This window comes from Protopterus annectens, chromosome 4.part0 (genome assembly GCF_019279795.1).
Source record: "Protopterus annectens isolate FY-2018-M chromosome 4.part0, PAN1.0, whole genome shotgun sequence".
Taxonomy (NCBI): Eukaryota; Metazoa; Chordata; order Ceratodontiformes; family Protopteridae; genus Protopterus; species Protopterus annectens.
In genome coordinates this window covers 988,844,902-988,862,816 of record NC_056733.1, presented here as the reverse complement: position 1 = coordinate 988,862,816, position 17,915 = coordinate 988,844,902, and the positions used below count along the sequence as shown (strand labels likewise).

At 40.8% G+C, this 17,915-nt stretch overlaps 1 protein-coding gene and 1 non-coding gene across 2 annotated transcripts in view; both read left to right on the top strand.

The window, feature by feature from the left end:
• The window catches only part of LOC122799710 (serine protease inhibitor Kazal-type 1-like), a 554,923-nt gene that overhangs the window by 506,488 nt on the left and 30,520 nt on the right, over nucleotides 1-17,915 (top strand). The gene's annotated exons all lie outside the window — the stretch shown is intronic.
• Nucleotides 2,297-2,385, top strand: TRNAR-UCU. The gene is given in 2 exon segments: nucleotides 2,297-2,333; nucleotides 2,350-2,385. It is a non-coding gene; the product is annotated as a tRNA-Arg (tRNA).

Here is a 17,915-nt window from a genome sequence, read left to right as displayed (position 1 = left end):
CTGCTGACACGTGTACACCTACTACACAAATGGATAACATTATGGAGATCACAATCAACAAGTGTTACTAACAGCTATAATGCATCATTGCTGGATGGCTACACTACCTGACATGTATGCATTAAACTTTACTCCTGATAACATGTTACACTGCAGTACATTGGCACACTGTAGTACAGTCACCATGTGCATCAGAACCATATTAGCCTGTCCCTGCATCGATGTTATGGATAACAGGGATGTGGCACAGGTATCATCATATGCACAGGGTGTGTTGTTGGTTTGCCAGAGGCTGAGGGTGGGCCATACATTTGACACCATGTGTGTAGATGAGGGGTGTAATGAGGTGAGCTGGGCATGATGATGTGGTGTGTGTAGGTATGGGGTTGCCCTAGGTGTGTTCGTATAGTGTGTGGGTATGCATACACACAGTTCTGCCATGTGGCTGTCCTACACAGGTGTTTATGGACAGCTGCAGACCATACCTGGCAGGGTGTGCAGTTCACTGCCTGTGGCCACGGACACATGGACTGTGCCTGCCAGGGGTTCCATGGGCACATACAGGTACAGGCCTCGATGTGCTACTCTCTCTTGATGATAACAGATGTCTGCTGGAACCAGGTCCCTCCTGGCACTGGCCAGGACAACGTGCTTGTGGCCTGCTGTGGTGTGATTTGGGCAGTGCACCCTGCAGTGCCAGGGCTGGTACTGCCACTACAGGAGCCCCTTGGTGTCCTAGCACAGCCACATTGACTGCCAGCTGTTGGTGTTGCTGGCCTACATCCACGCGGCTGTCGCCACACTCCATCACATGTTCAAGCGCAGACAAACCATGGTCAATGAGGGCCATCATTTCACCAGACCATGTATTTATGAGCTCTGTATAAGCACGGATGACACTACACAGTTCAATGAAGTTGTTGCTTGCAGATGTGAGAGCAGCCTTCTGCAGCCTCAGGCCCTGTCTGGTGTAACGTTCCATACGTGCCTGCGCCATCATGACAGCCTGAAACATGCACCTGGTGGTAGCAGTTGTGGCACGTCTGCCAGTGGCATGATGACCAGCGGCCCTACCACAAGCACCCTGGGACATCTGCCTATGTGGTGCCCTGTTGAACATCTGGCTATGCCTACTGTGACCCGACACAGTAGGCATGGTTACCACACTCTCCTGTGCACTGCCACCAAACACCAACTGTCTCTCCACTATGGCCACTGGTGATAGGGTTTGTATAGGCACTGAAACTGTGTGTGGCGTTGGGTTGGCTAAAAGGGGGATGTCAAATGATGGTGCTGTTTTGGCCCCTGCAACCCCACCTGTGGCTCAACAGTACTATCATCATCTTCGGCGTCTGTATGGACACCAACATCAGACTGCATGCAGGGGGGACCCTGACCCACCTCACCATATGTGGGGGAAAACAAGAAATGCACATTAAGACCTGTACAGCATTGCATAACAGTTTACAAATACACACACACACACACACACACACACACACACACACACACACACACACACACACACACACACACACACACACACACACACAGATACACACAAACACACACACACACACACACACACACACACACACACACACACACACACACACACACACACACACACACATACCACCTTAATACCTACCGGTCCGTGACTTTACAGACAGTCCCATGTTTATTCCCATGCATTCTCCTTCCTGCATCACACTTGGTAACATACACTCATTGATACCACTCATTAACGTATCATTCTTCTAAATGCCTAGACAAGTGATCACAACACAAGACCTGTTACTCCATTACCTCCCTGACCTGAGTGGAGTGATTTTACATGGCCTCACTGCTGTCATTCAGTGTTCACCCTGTGTATGTCTGGACATCATGAACATCGTCCCTATATGTGAGGGGCTACTATGTTCACTGGAGTGCCATGTGTAAGTATTGCTCAGTACATGACAGATATGCTGCTCAATCAACCTATCATGTGACAAATGTAATAAATGGATACACTCCCTGGTGTTGTATAGTAAATTCCCCCAATGCATCTGTAGTGATACATACGTGGATTGTTGGTCACCTCTCTGCTGAATGCGATATTAAGGTTATACCTGGTGTTATACCTGATGTCTACCTTCCTTCCCAATGCATGTTCCATGCTACAGACCTTATTATACTATCAGCTGTCCTGTGATTACATACATGACAAGTATTCCTGGTGTGACATGTGCCAGTCCATGTCCATGTACTGCACAATCCTAAAGGGAAGTACTGCTGTATGATCAACCCCACTGGCTCTGTGGCGCAATGGATAGAGCATTGGACTTCTAGTAAAATGGTAAAGGCATTCAAAGGTTGTGGGTTCGAGTCCCACCAGAGTCGGCTGGGTTGGGAGGGTGGCCTAATGGTTAAGGTGTTTGCCTTACAAACACAAGGTACAGGGTTTGAGTCTCACAAGGGACAATTAGCTAGGCTTAAAATGGCTCGCAAGGGCAGTTAGCTTAGTACTAATCTATGAACCTATGAACCTATGAACAAGCACACATGTGCATACATGGACAACCCCACAAACAGACACACATGCACACACACAGCCTACATGCATCAACCTCCCTTCACTTCACCTGAGTGACCATACAGGCAAAATAACCACCCACAGACACACACACATGCACACACACACACACACACACACACACACACACACACACACACACATGCACATACAGGTGAGGTTGCACAATGATAGTACACGCAGTCCTCCTAGTACCCATGTGTCAACATGCATAACATATGGTACACAACAGCATGCAGTGCAGCTATAATCAATCCATGCTAGCAACAGAATACATGTGTGTGATGCATGTGCTGTGTTAGTAGGTGATGCCCCTTCCCCTGGATATCACTGCACCCATGTACACAGTATTGCTGTGCACCTTTTCTGCACCCTGCCATGTACTGTGCACCAAACCTCACAGGTGTACAACTCATTGCTGAATGTGTAGTACTGTGTCAGTTATGTCAGCTCTAATGCTCACAGCCCCTATGTTTTTCAGCAACACATACCTGGGATGATATGTGGACAGATGTCATTTGTGAATGCCTGATGTCTGGTTTACAGATCTCAACATCAGCGGACCATGTATGACCAATCCAATACTATTACACTGACAACCGTCAAAACATACCATGGCTATGGGGAGTGTACAAACCCTTATTGATATGACACACCCTTCCTTGATCTGCCATGGGACCATATCACCACATATATTAACAGGACATGAGCCCCAATATGTGACATATGCCCTGTACATTCACATGCAGTTTCTGTGGAATGTGTTAGGTGTGTGGATGCTGACCACAATGCATACACTCCGTGTATATGTGTACATGCCCTTATCATGACGGTTTGTTGCACCTATTGTTATGTGTACTACAGCAGTCACTACTCCTGGCAGGGGTATACTAGCATGGGCCATCTGCATTTGCCAGTGTATGTTCAGTCTGCCCTACACATATCCCCCCAAATCTGCATGATTGCAAGGTCTACTCATGTCCACATCCCTTGCTGTTCACACACTGCCGTCACTATTGCTGTGGGGGGAGGGTTATGTCTGCCATAGTTCCTGAACCAGACTGTGTGCAGATATGCCATTCTTAGCATCCTTAGGATCCCTGCTGCAGTGCACTGGTGTGTCATGCTGACACCCCCTCCCCACTTTCAGCCTTTTTGCAGATGCTTGACAAATAAGGCCTACATATTTGTGTCAGTTTGCAGTGTCCCGTACAGTGAACACCACATGTTACAGCCTAGTCCCAGATGATAATGTGGACCACCGTAATAAGTTATGCCATGGTTTAACTCTTTAACAGTTGCCATTGTACTACTGGTATATACACTGTTGTTGCACTGTATATGGATGATGTTTCACACATGTCCCTACTGTAGGCCATGTCTCCCACCAATATGTTACTCCCTGTGGACACATTCCACAATGACAGGATGTTAGTTATTTTGCAGGTGTTTGACATATCCTTCCAATACCCCATTGTGGTCACCACTGTGAGGCCATGCATTTAAGAGCAACTATACGTTCACATGTACAGCATGCATTCTGGGTAGGTGTGTTAGATGTGTGCATGGAATATACCATAGCCTTTACATGCCCAGTGTACTGACAAGATTCAACATAAACCATACTCACCAGCTACAGGTTGCTGCCTTGGTGGTAAACTGGAGGGACCTACATGAGAGGGTGAGAGATGCAAAGTCAGTGGCCACACCTGTAGCATTGCTATAGGGTGGGTGCAGCATTACAGTACATCAACAGTACATGTCCACAATACTACCACGTATGAACATCTGTTTATCACTACTATGCAGCAACAACCTATATCTATGACATGTCAGATATGCATGATATACCTGTACAGATGTGAATGCATATGCAACAGTGATCTACTGATGTGCCCTGTGGCCTTACCTGCACGCCCCTCAGCCGGTGTGTGGGTAGCATCTACCTCCACAATAGTGTCTGACAGTTGTTGACTATGCAGAAAGCCAGGTGCCACTAGGCTGGCGAGGAGCTCTTCAGCATGTGTCAGTGGGGATGGATTGCATGCCCCCCCCATTGCAAGGTGATCCTCCTGGACTGCAGCAGCATGCCAATGGACATTGTAAAGCAGGTCAGACCAATGATGCCGGACATACTCATAACTGTGGTTGTGTAGTCCGACATCATTGACCCTGTGGACTAGGTCATTCCACAGGGTGGTCCGCTCCTGCTGTTCATGGGCACCCTAGCTAAAAAGAACAGGGTAGTGCTGCATTAGGTGGTGTACCATTAATTCATTCTCAGCAGCTGAGTATGTAGGATCCATCCATGTGACATCTTGCCTGAAAAACATAAAGATGGAAACAGATCTGTGCAACTCATACAGCAAGGATACCACAGTTCTTAATACACATCTCTGTCACCCCACCACCATATCAGTGACAACAAACTGTACACACAACTCAGTAGGTATGGCTACAGCTTGCCGACCAGTGGGATATATATTGTATTGTACCACACTTTTTACTATGTGCTTGTAGCCATGTTCTCTGTGGGGACACTATCATTGCTGACCTGTTACAGAGTATTCACCTACATGCCATTGTCAGGGCCACTATGGTTCCATATATGCATGTGGTATGCTTGCTATGTGATTGCTGCACATCTGACATTCTGTGTTATTGGGGATATCTATGCATGTGGTCGGACATGTTCCAGGATTGTGTAGACTATTACTACCCACATATGTTCTATAACAGTGACACAATAGCATGTTTAGGTACTACTGGCAGGCAGAACCACCTCTCCAACATCATCTGGCCATGTTACCAGGCCACATCACATGTGAGACCCACCCTGGGGCCTCCTCATGTACTGGTCCAGCACTACCTTCAGGCAGAACCACCTCAGGGGATGTTGCCCCTCCCGGGGGCACACACAGACATGATCTTGTCCCCTGAGGTCAGGTCCAGGATCTGTTCCGTAACGGGCTCCACAGACACATGTGGGATGTGCTACATCACCTTGAGGCACCCAGTACACATTCACAGGGCCGACATGCTCCTCCTGCTCAGCCTCCAGGCCAGGCACCTTTGGGAAGTGGACTGCTGTTGTGAGTAGCAGTGGGTGGGAGGCTTGTTCCCATTGTGTCCATATTGGGGCCCATGGGGCATCAGGATCACAGATCACACACACCATCCAGGGTGTTTACCCACCACATGTGTCACATACTACCCCTGTAGGTTGTCCTCTATATCTACCAACCTGGACCATCTCCACAACTATACCTGCCATACTTCCCCATATTCCCATTCCCTATTTCACAGACAAAGGCAATGTAGTCCCAACAAGGGGTTCACATATGACATACTCATCCATGTTGCACATACTGACAGTTGTATATATCTGTGTGTATTGCTATGTGTGTTGTTCCCTCACAGCATGCAGCACTGTGGTGGTAATATAGGGGACATGTATTTACATACATATATGTGTGTGTGTTTGTATATATGTAGACATGCATATAGGTATATATCTATATATGTGTAGATATATATGATGTTGTATATATGTGTTTATATATATGTCTACATATGGGTATCTGGATGTCTGTGAACATATATATATATATGTATATATGGGTCTACCTGATAACACCGGCACACCAAAACACTGACAATGAAATAAACGATGTGACAAAACCGAAAGAAACCGAAAGTTCAAAAACACGAAACTTCACATGCCCGACAAACCACAATCCCTACAATCAACAAAACAAATACCTTTCCTGAAACACACACACACACACAACACAAGCACACCAAAAACTTTACAAACCTTCACTAAACCTTACATACACAACTATCTATGCACTAACCTTAACCCGAACCCTAAGGTCCGTCATTATTGCACACTTACCTTACCCGCACCCTAACCCTAACTCACTTAATCCGCCCCTAACCCTTAAGTCTGTCACTATCGCACACTTACCTTACCTGCACCCTAACCCTAACTCACATAATCTGCCCCTAACCCTCAAGTCCGTCACTATCGCACACTTACCTTACCCACCCCTAACCCTAACTCACTTAACCCACCCCTAAACCTAAAGTCCGTCACTATTGTACACTTACCTGACCCGCACCATACCCTAACGTTCATCACTATGACACACTTACCTTACCCACACCCTGACCCTAACATCCATCCCTATTGCACACTTACCTTAACATGTCAGTGTTCTCAGCATCGGGATTCTCAACTTTAGATCATCTCCATTGTCGATCTTTCCGGTGTCGGTGTTCTCATTGTCGGCGTTATGGACTTTCGGCGTTTTCAGGTAGACCCATATATATATATATATATATATATATATATATATATATAAATCTTTGTACATGTATACATACCTATATATGGGGTGCATTCAGACATCAGGTCCACAATCTCAGAACACTTTCCTGCGCAGCTGCACTGTTCTGCCTAGTTACAACACAGACAGGTGCCACATTTGGACACAGCCTAACATTAGGGGTATATGTAGGGCCAGATTGCAGGTAACCGTATTACACACCTATGGCATTCCAGCATGCTACAATACAGGTTAACGTGAGTATCCTACAAGTGGTGGGCTGTGTAACCCATGTGTCTATCATTATGGCATTACTTCCACCACCAGCTATTGGTCACAGTAATATGCATGTTTCCCATTACACAACACACACTGTGATGGCTTACATCTTATCAGTCAGTGCTGCTCTGCACAGATGACAGGTATGGCCCACTACTCACAGGGACAGACTCTATTGCCCTTAGCAGTTGTTCAGCTGAACATCATTACAACAACACCTGCTGGCACATATAAATCATTCTGCATCATCTATCCCATTATTATGGGCAAAGTACTACAGTCAATTACATGCATATATACTTCACATACCTGCTGTGGGAATGAGGTCTGTTTTGGATTATTTCCTTGTAGGAGTATTTTTTTATCTTCTCCTTGGCTTTGGCTTTAGCCTGCTTTCTTTCTTGGTTTGTTTGTTTGATTGTTTCTATTTCAGTTTCTATTTTGGTTTTGGATTTGGTTTCAGTTTCTCTCTCTCTCTCTCTCTCTCTCTCTCTCCAGTAAATGGATTGAGCTGCTTGGAGTAGATTGCAACATGGCTTTTGTAGGTGATGCACATGATCAGGTGATGGCCTTTGCATCAGTCAGTGTCCTCCACTTGCTACCTGCATGCAGCCAGCTGTGTAGTACTTCCAATTATCACTGTCATGGCAACCCACTACTATAAATCCCTGCATCATACGGGCGTGGTTGCTTAACCTTTCCTGTATGGTGGACATCCTTCCTATGTGTGGGCAGCAGTATTATAGACAGCAGGTAGCAATACATCTTACAAGAGGACTTGCACACTCAGACCAGCTACTTATTTGTGTGAGGTTCCAGAACTACAAACAGAGAGTGTGAGTACTGTTGTTGTATGCATAGTATAGCACCAATGTTACAGGGTCTGTGTGTACAGTCTGTCTACATAGCTCTCAACAGTGGGCCTATCCACTTGATGGCCAGAGATGTGCCTGTTATGTTTTGTCTGTCCACCACACAGGTCTTGTGTCAGATATATCACTGACAATGTGTCTGTGTTGAATGTTATCAGTACATAGCTACATCCATTTGTGTTTCTAACTTCATATTCCTGACTAAGGGTATGTTGCAGACTATCCTGTAACACCAGAGACTTGCTTAGTGTATGACAACACTATTTCACATATGAGCCTGTGTTCCAGCCATTGTCCTCCTCCTATATACCAGGCCTTGTCAATATGACATGCTGTCAGTGGTTGTTATGTACAACAACATGTGGGGGTATCAGGGGTAAGCTGCCTTAAGGTATCTGGATATACATTACCATGCAAGTCACCTTGGGTAAATGCAGGCCTACTGCTTCCTGCCATACAGACTCTTCTGTTTGTTAGTGTGATTGTGATGGTGTCAGTTATGCCTTGTTATGTAACAGATACATTCCCATTGTATCAACTGAGGTCTTTACCCCTAGGGATTGTGTAGAGAGTGTAGATTGAGGCTGATGGAATATACATCTGCATTACTTACTGTTGATTGATTGTTATCCTGTGGCTCAGTCTGTCTTTACTATTGTACTACTTGAAGGCCTCAGCCTGGGCAGCAAAATATGTAAACCTTTCCAGAATACTGTATTACTATAACTGTTTCCCAGTTGCATTAGTCTGTTTATATGTATGTCATAATGTAAAAAGCTATATGAAATGTCATATACAACTGTAATGGTACGCAAATAAAGCTTTCCCATGTATGCAAACCTGTGTGTGTTGTTATATCTTTTGACCTCTCTGTGGGTATATGTTGCAGGCAACAATTGTCATTTTTATGGGTGGCTCATACAGTGTCCATTTGGTAAGATGGCAGCTGTCGGGATGGTGGCTGTTCTGTATTGTATGCACCTTCTACATATGTATCTTCCTATACATATCTGTGTGTGTGTGTATGTGTAGTTACATATACATACATATATATATATATATATATATATATATATATATATATATATATATATATATATATATATATATATATATATATATACATATACATATATGTGTCTGTGTAGATGTACCTTAGGAATATTGATTGCTTCCACATTGTACATTCTCTATGGTAGCTAGACTGTACTGCATGATATGTTACTGATAACAGCCTGACATCATACAGGTGGGATGGAGTACTGTTAACATCTTGTGCCCATATTGTGACAGGTCCTGTTTATGGGATTTGAAACAGTTGGTATTGTATTGCAGGGCAGAAATGTTTGGCTGTGGGGGGAATATCTATACATACAAGACGTATGTTGTTTGGGCCCCCTTCACCCCCATTAATGGTGCATGCGGACATATATGTTTTTATGTTCTCTTTTTATATCTATAGATATATGTCTGTATATACATATATATATATATATATTTATGCTTACATACATATATATATATATATATATATATATATATATATATAGATATATATATTTATATATATAGACATAGAGATGTAGACATATATCTATAGATGTATGCTTATGTGTGTATACATATATATATATATATATATATATATATATATATATATATATATATATATGTGTCTATATCTACATATATATCTATTTAGATATAAATATATATACACAGAGACATACATCTACATGCTTAAATACATTTATACATTTCCTGTACTGTTGAATGACTCTGCTGGATGTTATGTTTGTGAAAACATCAGGGTTACGTATATCTGTCATGGCTTAGTGGTAAATCACTTTGGCTATGATGTGCAGGGTCCTGGGTTCAAGACTTGCAAAGGTTGTTTATTTTGTTTTCTGGGCAGGACAAGGGCCATTGGATACAGAGTGATTAAGGCACTTTTAAGCAGTTTTAAGTGGGATTGCATGGGTTTGCATGGAAGCAAGCACTGCCAACTTCTGGTTACAGTTTCTTATACTCAGCTTCTAAATTGATTAACCTGTGTAGGCATTGCTTACCCTCGCACAGGCTTAAACCCACTTACTGCTCCTTAAAAGTGCTTACTCTCGCTTAACCCCACACTAATTTCTTTAAAAGAAATGAAAAAAGGGTTGATATGAAAGTGGTGAAAAAGAGGCGCAAAGAGGGAAAGACAATAGGAAAAATAGCTAGGAATGAGCAGGAAGGGTGTAGGGCAGGTCCATAGCTGCCCATTTCTTCTACAGCAACAGCTGTGCATATACACTGAATTTGGAGGTAGATTTAGACAACAATAATATGTTGTGATGCCAGATGTCCAGTGGACACATGTGCAAAATGGACAGCTATGTATGGGGCAAGATTTTTTTGGGGAACAGATTGCCCTTTTTTTCAGGTAAGAGAGTTGGATGTTGGGGAGGGATAGTTGGTATATTTGTGGAGGTAGGTTGGGTAGGTTAACAGACAAGACAAACAAGATGCATGCAGGGGCGGTATATGACACATGTGGCGGGTACACATCTTTATGGGGAGGGGTGTTGGAGAATTTTTACAAGCATCGAGGCAACTATGGACAAATTGCTTGCCACAAAAAAGAGGAAAATCACTAGAGATTTATATGACTATTCAAATAATGTAGCTTACCCTAAGCCACCATTGTCTTTATCTGGCAGCAGCCCTGACATGGTGGCTATGCATAATAACAACGGGCCTGATGGAACCCATGATCAAGGGCAAGCACATTCTTACAATAATATCAATGACAATGAAGGTAATGGGTTAAGACGCAGCGAAAGAATCAACAATCGCAATAACAACAGGGCTAACAACAATGGCAATGACAATAATCAAAACCGACCACCCGTTACTAACCCTAACGCAGAGCAAAGTAACAACGAGCAGGGTTTTCAGACCCACCCTACAGGGCAACAGAACAATCAATGGTCAAATCGCGACCAAAGAAACAGGAGGAAGCAAAGGAGGAGATAGCCCTGAACCAGGCTTATGGCTCTGTTCCTCGTATACATACGAGTACGGAGGGTGACTTTAAGATCTACAATTATACTAGCCTAGACATCTACCAGGACATGATTGATTTTCTATCTAAAGGGTTAACCTATGTTTCTGGAAAAAGGATGGATTTGACAAAAATAGTCATCGACTTAAAACTCTTTGTCCGTAAATTAAACTTAAATTTGTATATGGGGGCGAGTTCATCCATGACTAGCTCTATAAGAATTTCTAGCTTGTTTAACCCCCCCTTTACATTCCAGACTCTGTCTCTTTGAAAAGATCTGCGAAATGGAATTTAGAGCTAGCATTGAGAAGAAACAACACTTAAGAACTTTTAACAACATGCTCAGTCCTTTAGAACAGGATTTTCTCCATTTACTTAATGATTGTAACAACAGAGTCATGAACCCTGACAAGGGAGGGGGCCTTGTGTTCATGGACCACTTTATCTATGTGGAAGCAATGCATAAACATCTTAACACAGATGTTTACGAAAGAGTGTCCACCAACGAAGCAAATCAAGCACGTAGAAAAATCAGGTCAATACTAGATGACTTGTTTTTAGAGGGATCTATAGACAAGGATTTACATCAGTATTGGTCAATGATTGCACCTAAAACACCCGCTATTTTTGGCACCCCTAAAATACATAAATCCCTTAACAGCCCCCCATTTAGACCCATAGTAGATGGTCACGGATCCTTACATACAGTTGCACTAAATACATCGATACCATCTTAAAACCATTGGTTGAAAGTGAGCCCCAGATATGCAAGGACTCTTGTGGTTTTCTGAAGGACATTAACAGGCTTGATTATCAACCTGAGGCTTGTTTCATCACAACAGACATTAACGACCTCTACACAGTGATCTCCCAGGAAACCGGACTTAAATGGATCAGAGATTTTCTGGTTTCCAAAAAGGTAGAGGAAAACACTATATATGTAATAGAAATATTATTGGAAATTGTTTTGACTAACAATTTCATGATTTTTGAAGGCCAATTCTACTTGCAGAGGTCTGGTGTGGCAATGGGGTCACCATGCGGTGGCAGTTTTGCCAACACTATTATGGCACACTGGGAAAACGAGCTGCTATTCCAAAACAGGTTTTTCCAACAACACGTCTCCTGGTACACAAGGTACCAGGATGACATGTTTTGTATTTGGAAAGGGGATAAATCTCTTATCCCAACTTTCATTAACAACATTGCATCTATGATGAGCTTTCTTGAGTTCACATATAACATAGAAGATACCTCTATCAATTATTTGGATATCCTACTAGTTAATGACAGACCTAATTGTAAGTACATCAGTAGGATTTACAGAAAACCAACATATTCAAACACCTTTTTGCATTTTTCTAGCAACCACCCTTACCATCAAAAGAAGGCCATTATCAAGGGCCAGATGGTAAGGGCAGCTAGAATGGTCTCGGATGATGTTGAGTTCGAGATGGAATGCGAACATCTGCAAGATATGTTTATTCGTAGAGGTTACCCTAGTTCTTTGATTGATAACATCAAACAAGAAGTTTGTCATAAGAGAAAGAATGGGCATTTTCAACCTCTACATAGTGGGTCAAGAGAACAGTCCATTGTACAAGATTCAGTACTTGACAATAACAGTAAAGGGGTCTACATGACTAGTTTTTTATGCACATACTCTTTAGATCATAAACTTATTAGGGCTATCCTAAATAAAAACTGGAATATTATTAGAGAGGAGCTAATGTTGACCAAATCTTTAGGGATGAAACCTCACATTACTTACAGGAGAGGCCAAAACTTAAAGTCACTACTGGAGAAAAAGGCAAGAACCGTATCCGACAGGGTAAAGGAATGTTCGAATGCGGCGCTTGTCCCCAGTGCAAATTCATATTTGAGGGCAGTAAATGTTCAATCAACAACAAAACATATATGATTAGTTCTAGGTTCAACTGTGATAGCAAAAGCGTAATTTACACAGCTCTATGTTGCCAATGTAATGCTTATTACATTGGCAAAACAGAAAGGAAGCTGAAACAGCGAATATATGAGCACTATTATGCCATAGGTAAAGGAGACATTAAAAATGCGTTGGCTAAACACATTCTAGATTACCCTGGACACAGTTTCAAAGTTTTGGTCTTACAACATAGAGATAATGACATCAGAGGAGGACCCTGGCAGATTTTGTTGGAAATCGACGAGCTTACTTGGCAAATTAAGACAGGGGCCCATATTCCACCTGGGCTTAATGAAAATTTATCTATTAAAAGTGTTTTGAAATTGTATGCACTTAGGAGATAAGCATCTGATAGTGACTGCTTTGATTCTTAGCATTTTTTATAATTATGTTTTATTTTTATTTTCGTCATTGTATTATTCATTTCAGCTCAGACTCCTTTGTGTTACCAAATAGTCCACCATCTATAGCTTACTTATTCATTTATATTATGCTTATTTCCTGAATTATTTGTAACTTTGTTACAAATAATTCCAAGACATGTTGACTTATTGATTGTGTCAGGTTTAGTTTGTATAGTACCTCTTAGGTTTAGATGTTGTACTATATTGAGTTCAATTCATGGTAATGTATAGATGGTTTTTTGATTTAATGTGTATTTTTTCCTTTTTAATTATTTTATAATGTTAACAAATTTAATGAGGAAAAATTACAGTTGTTTGCGACTGCTCACTATTTTATGCAAATAGGCATGCATGCCGTAGGCAATGACTTTTTATGGCATGCAAAGGAAGACTTTTTCCTTTAAGAAATGACAAAGATTTTTTAATCAAGGCATTAATTTAATAATTGCTTATTCATTTTTTATATAATGAATGTTAATTGATACTGATTTTGTCTTAGTCTGAGGAAGGTGCGGCACTGGTCCACACCGAAAGCGCTTACTAATAAATGCTATTTTATTATTTTGCCGGCTCTTATTGTGTTCCCTATCGCCTAACTTTTCAGTAAATGGTTACTATTATTTTTTAATTTGTTACACCCCAAAATGATCGGAAGGAGGTTGCCATGGCTACCATTATTGTGTTTTACAGTCAACAGCTTTATCTTCCTTATGTCATGTTAGAGGGGCAGAGAGAAATCGTTAAGATGAGGGGATCATTTACTGTAGTTTTCTCTCTCATCAGTTGACAACATTGCTGTGACTGCTTACTTTTCACTGTCAGCATCAATCCACGTTTTTAATTGCTTTGCTCCCTCTGATTGTCATTAGTGACCGTCTCTGTTACAGCATTTTAAGGAATGTTTGAATGACTGGCTTTGAAAATATAGCTGAATTAACTGTTCTTTGCAAAGTAACAACTGTATTTCAGTGCTCAAGTGTGAGAAATCTGACCCCTGTGATTAATAGGTGTTACTTGGGCTGAAATGGTTTGTGTTGCATTCAAAATTTTAAATATTGTAGCTAGAATTAAAGTCTTTAATGTTAATTTTCTTTCCCCAACTCCAGAAGAAACATGCACTTTGAAGAAATTATAATGTAGAAACAATGCAAAATAATATACTGATAGAAAGCAAGCAGCTAAATTAACATATTTGCTTTTTTTCTTTGCAGTACTGAGTTTTATTACAGGGAAAGACATTTGCATCTAAAAACTAAGCTTAAAAGCTTAAAAGCCCTGATCAGAATCCAGGTTACACTATTTATCTGAGGTGTGATGCTGGCAATCTGTAACTGATAAGGCACAATTAAATGTCAATGTTTTCTTAATGGCTATTTGTAGAACCAAGTAAAGAAAAATATATAAAATATACAGAAAATTTCACTAAATTCAAAACTCTATAACTAGGTAGTAACAGTAGCTGTCTAAGAAATGGGTCTACTTCTTTTGACCAACTCCCATTTGCCCGACACTCATTTGCCTGAGACCAAATGACTGAAATGTCAGTTGCCTGACACTTCATTTGCCTGACACTTCATTTGACTGACAAGTATTATTAGCAAGAAAATGGAATATGCCCCCTTCCCCACTGTAGTGCGACCCTGGAGTTAGAATATATAGTTAGGGGGGTGGGGGGCACAGCCCCCCACAAGGGGGGGTGGGGGGTGAAGCCCCCCACTTACTTTTCCTTTTACTAAGCAATATTACATCAAAAGTTAACAATATCATATGAAATGAAGTGGGGGGCTTTGTCCCCCCCCTTGTGGGGGGCTGTGCCCCCCACCCCCCTAACTATATATTCTAACTCCAGGGTCGCACTACAGTGGAGAAGGGGGCATATTCCATTTTCTTGCTGATAATACTTGTCAGTCAAATGAAGTGTCAGGCAATTGAAGTTTCAGGCAATTGTGAATTCAGTCATTTGGTCTCAGGCAAATGAGTGTCGGGCAAATGGGAGTTGGTCAAAAGAAGTAGACCCCTAAGAAATATATATGTTATTAGTGTTACTCAATATTGTCTATATTAGATTCAGAACCAAAATTAGAAACAAATTGTAATATTCTTGTTATATGTTAATACTTTTAAAATTCAAGAGTGACATTGACAAATGAAAAATGGGATATAAAATACAAAATTTAAAAAATAATAAACAATATAAAATATAATTAAATAACAAAAGCAGTGTGTAAACTTTGTGTAAACTTGTGTTTGAACTAATCCATATAATCCATAACATTGTGTGAGTCCAGTTAATGACAGTTGCAATGTGGACATTTTTGAAGTTCCAGCACACATTTCAAAGAACTATAATAATTAATATTTTTGTATAGTTATTCCACTGAGGACACCTGGTGGAAAGTTTCTTACAGTGTTTGGTTATGTAGAATAACCTTACTTTAAAAGTGTAAGCATGTTCAGTGTAAATGCACACTTTGCTTGTAGAAATAAATAAATATAGTCTGAAGAAATATTAAATTCACAAAGCTTGGAAGAGATACAAAGTTTTAGAAAAAAACGCTGCTTATGCTTATGAAAATGGTAAGTTTTCTAACAAAGAAATGCAACAAAGTGACATAAAAATATGAATCGAACTAGTGGCATAGCAAACAGTTACAGTATATAAATGGGAGGTTTATACTTCCTGTTTTGTACATGGAAGGCCATAAGGACTGTAAACATTAACACTGAGCAGGGACAGTTACTTGTTAACAGGGCATTAAAGAATATTGTTTATAATTAGCATACTGGTATAGTAAGCCATTTCCAGATTCAAACCCTGAAACTTTGCACTGATGAACACATTGCATATAAGGCTATTAACATTACTAATCCAAATGGAATGTAAAACAAGCTGAAGCTGTATAGTAAGACAGGATTTACCCAGGACAGCAGTATTAGAAATAAGTGCTCATCTGTTTAAACTTAAGGTATGTTGTGTCATGATTGGCAAATACCTCATTCATGTAGCATTCAGTTTTCTAATTAAGTTTGAAAATGCTTTACACAGCAATCTCTGAATTGTCTTGCCATCAGCTTTTATCTTTTTTCCTGTCTGAAGTGAAGGCTCTGCCCTGGGAAGGTGGGTAAGTTGGTTTTACCCTCCCATCCAGTGTCTTTGATGGCTCAGACATATGACATCCTGAGAATGGTAACTGTATAAATACACATGTGAGTCCTGTCCTGCAGTAACTACTCTGTTAAGAGAATCGTTATATCTTTCAAAATGAAGTCCATGGTTGCGTTTGTCTTCCTTGCTCTTTCAGTCATCTCTTTCACGGGTAAGAAGCATTTTTCTTGTACTGTCAGATGACTGCCTTTGATTAACACAGGCAGACAGATTATTTTCTAGTCTCATTTCTAGACATCTTTAATATGAAAATATTTGCATTAGCTGCATGTTTATGAACTTTATTCAGAAATTTAGTGATGGAAGCAAATGTATTCAAAGTCATAAAATTATGTTTGTTTTTTGCATTTGTGTGCCTACAGTCAGGGCCACCCTTGAAAATATGCTTTGTTGCAACCAGGTCATAAAACATAAAACAAAGGAATCTATATAGCATAACTAAAGTTATCCATTTTATTTATTAATGCTGGTATTTCTCATAACCTTTGTACTATATCCCATTTGTACAAAACAAAGTTGTTCTGCTGTCTCGTAATGATAGGTAATGGGCAGGACTGAAAGCATGTAGTGCAGTGAATTTAGTCCAGACTTCTCAACTGTCCAGGTTTTCACAGAATGCCCAGAACTTTGTTTTATATTTTGATCTGTTCCTCATAAAATTTGTGTTTTTTTCTTTTTGCAAATCATTGAAGACAAGTCACTAAATAATGACAGACATTTGAATATCAGACTTCATACCCTTCAGAAAATGCAGCCTCAGACTTCATACCCTTTATAAAATGCAGGCTAACACAAAACCTTTTATTAACATTTGGCCCTATTTTTGTACCTTTATACCCCCATTATTTTTTGCTTTTTCCAGATTTCTTGTCCTAAGGGGTTAAGAGGTATTATTCAGTCATAGAAATTAACTAAGTCATTGTGTGAAAACTACAATGGTCTAAAGAAGTATTTACATTGTAACAACAAACATGTTGAACCTTCTTTAATGTTTACTTGGGTGTTTTGTTTTACTTACCAAAGATACCACACAGTGACAACACAGAAAATGGACCTTAAATAACAGACAGCTCTTACTCCACAGCTTGAAATTAAAATTGTTCCTAACTCTACTTATAAATAATGCTAGAGACCTTTTTCTCAATCAGACTCCCCTCCCCATTCACCTAGCTATTGTAGAGAAGGCATTTTCATAAATTGCCTGTTCTGTTTGGAATTGCTTTCCCAAAGTCATAAATGTAGTGATCCCCAGAATGAGGTAGCAGACAATTCCCCTACTACACATTGCATTCTT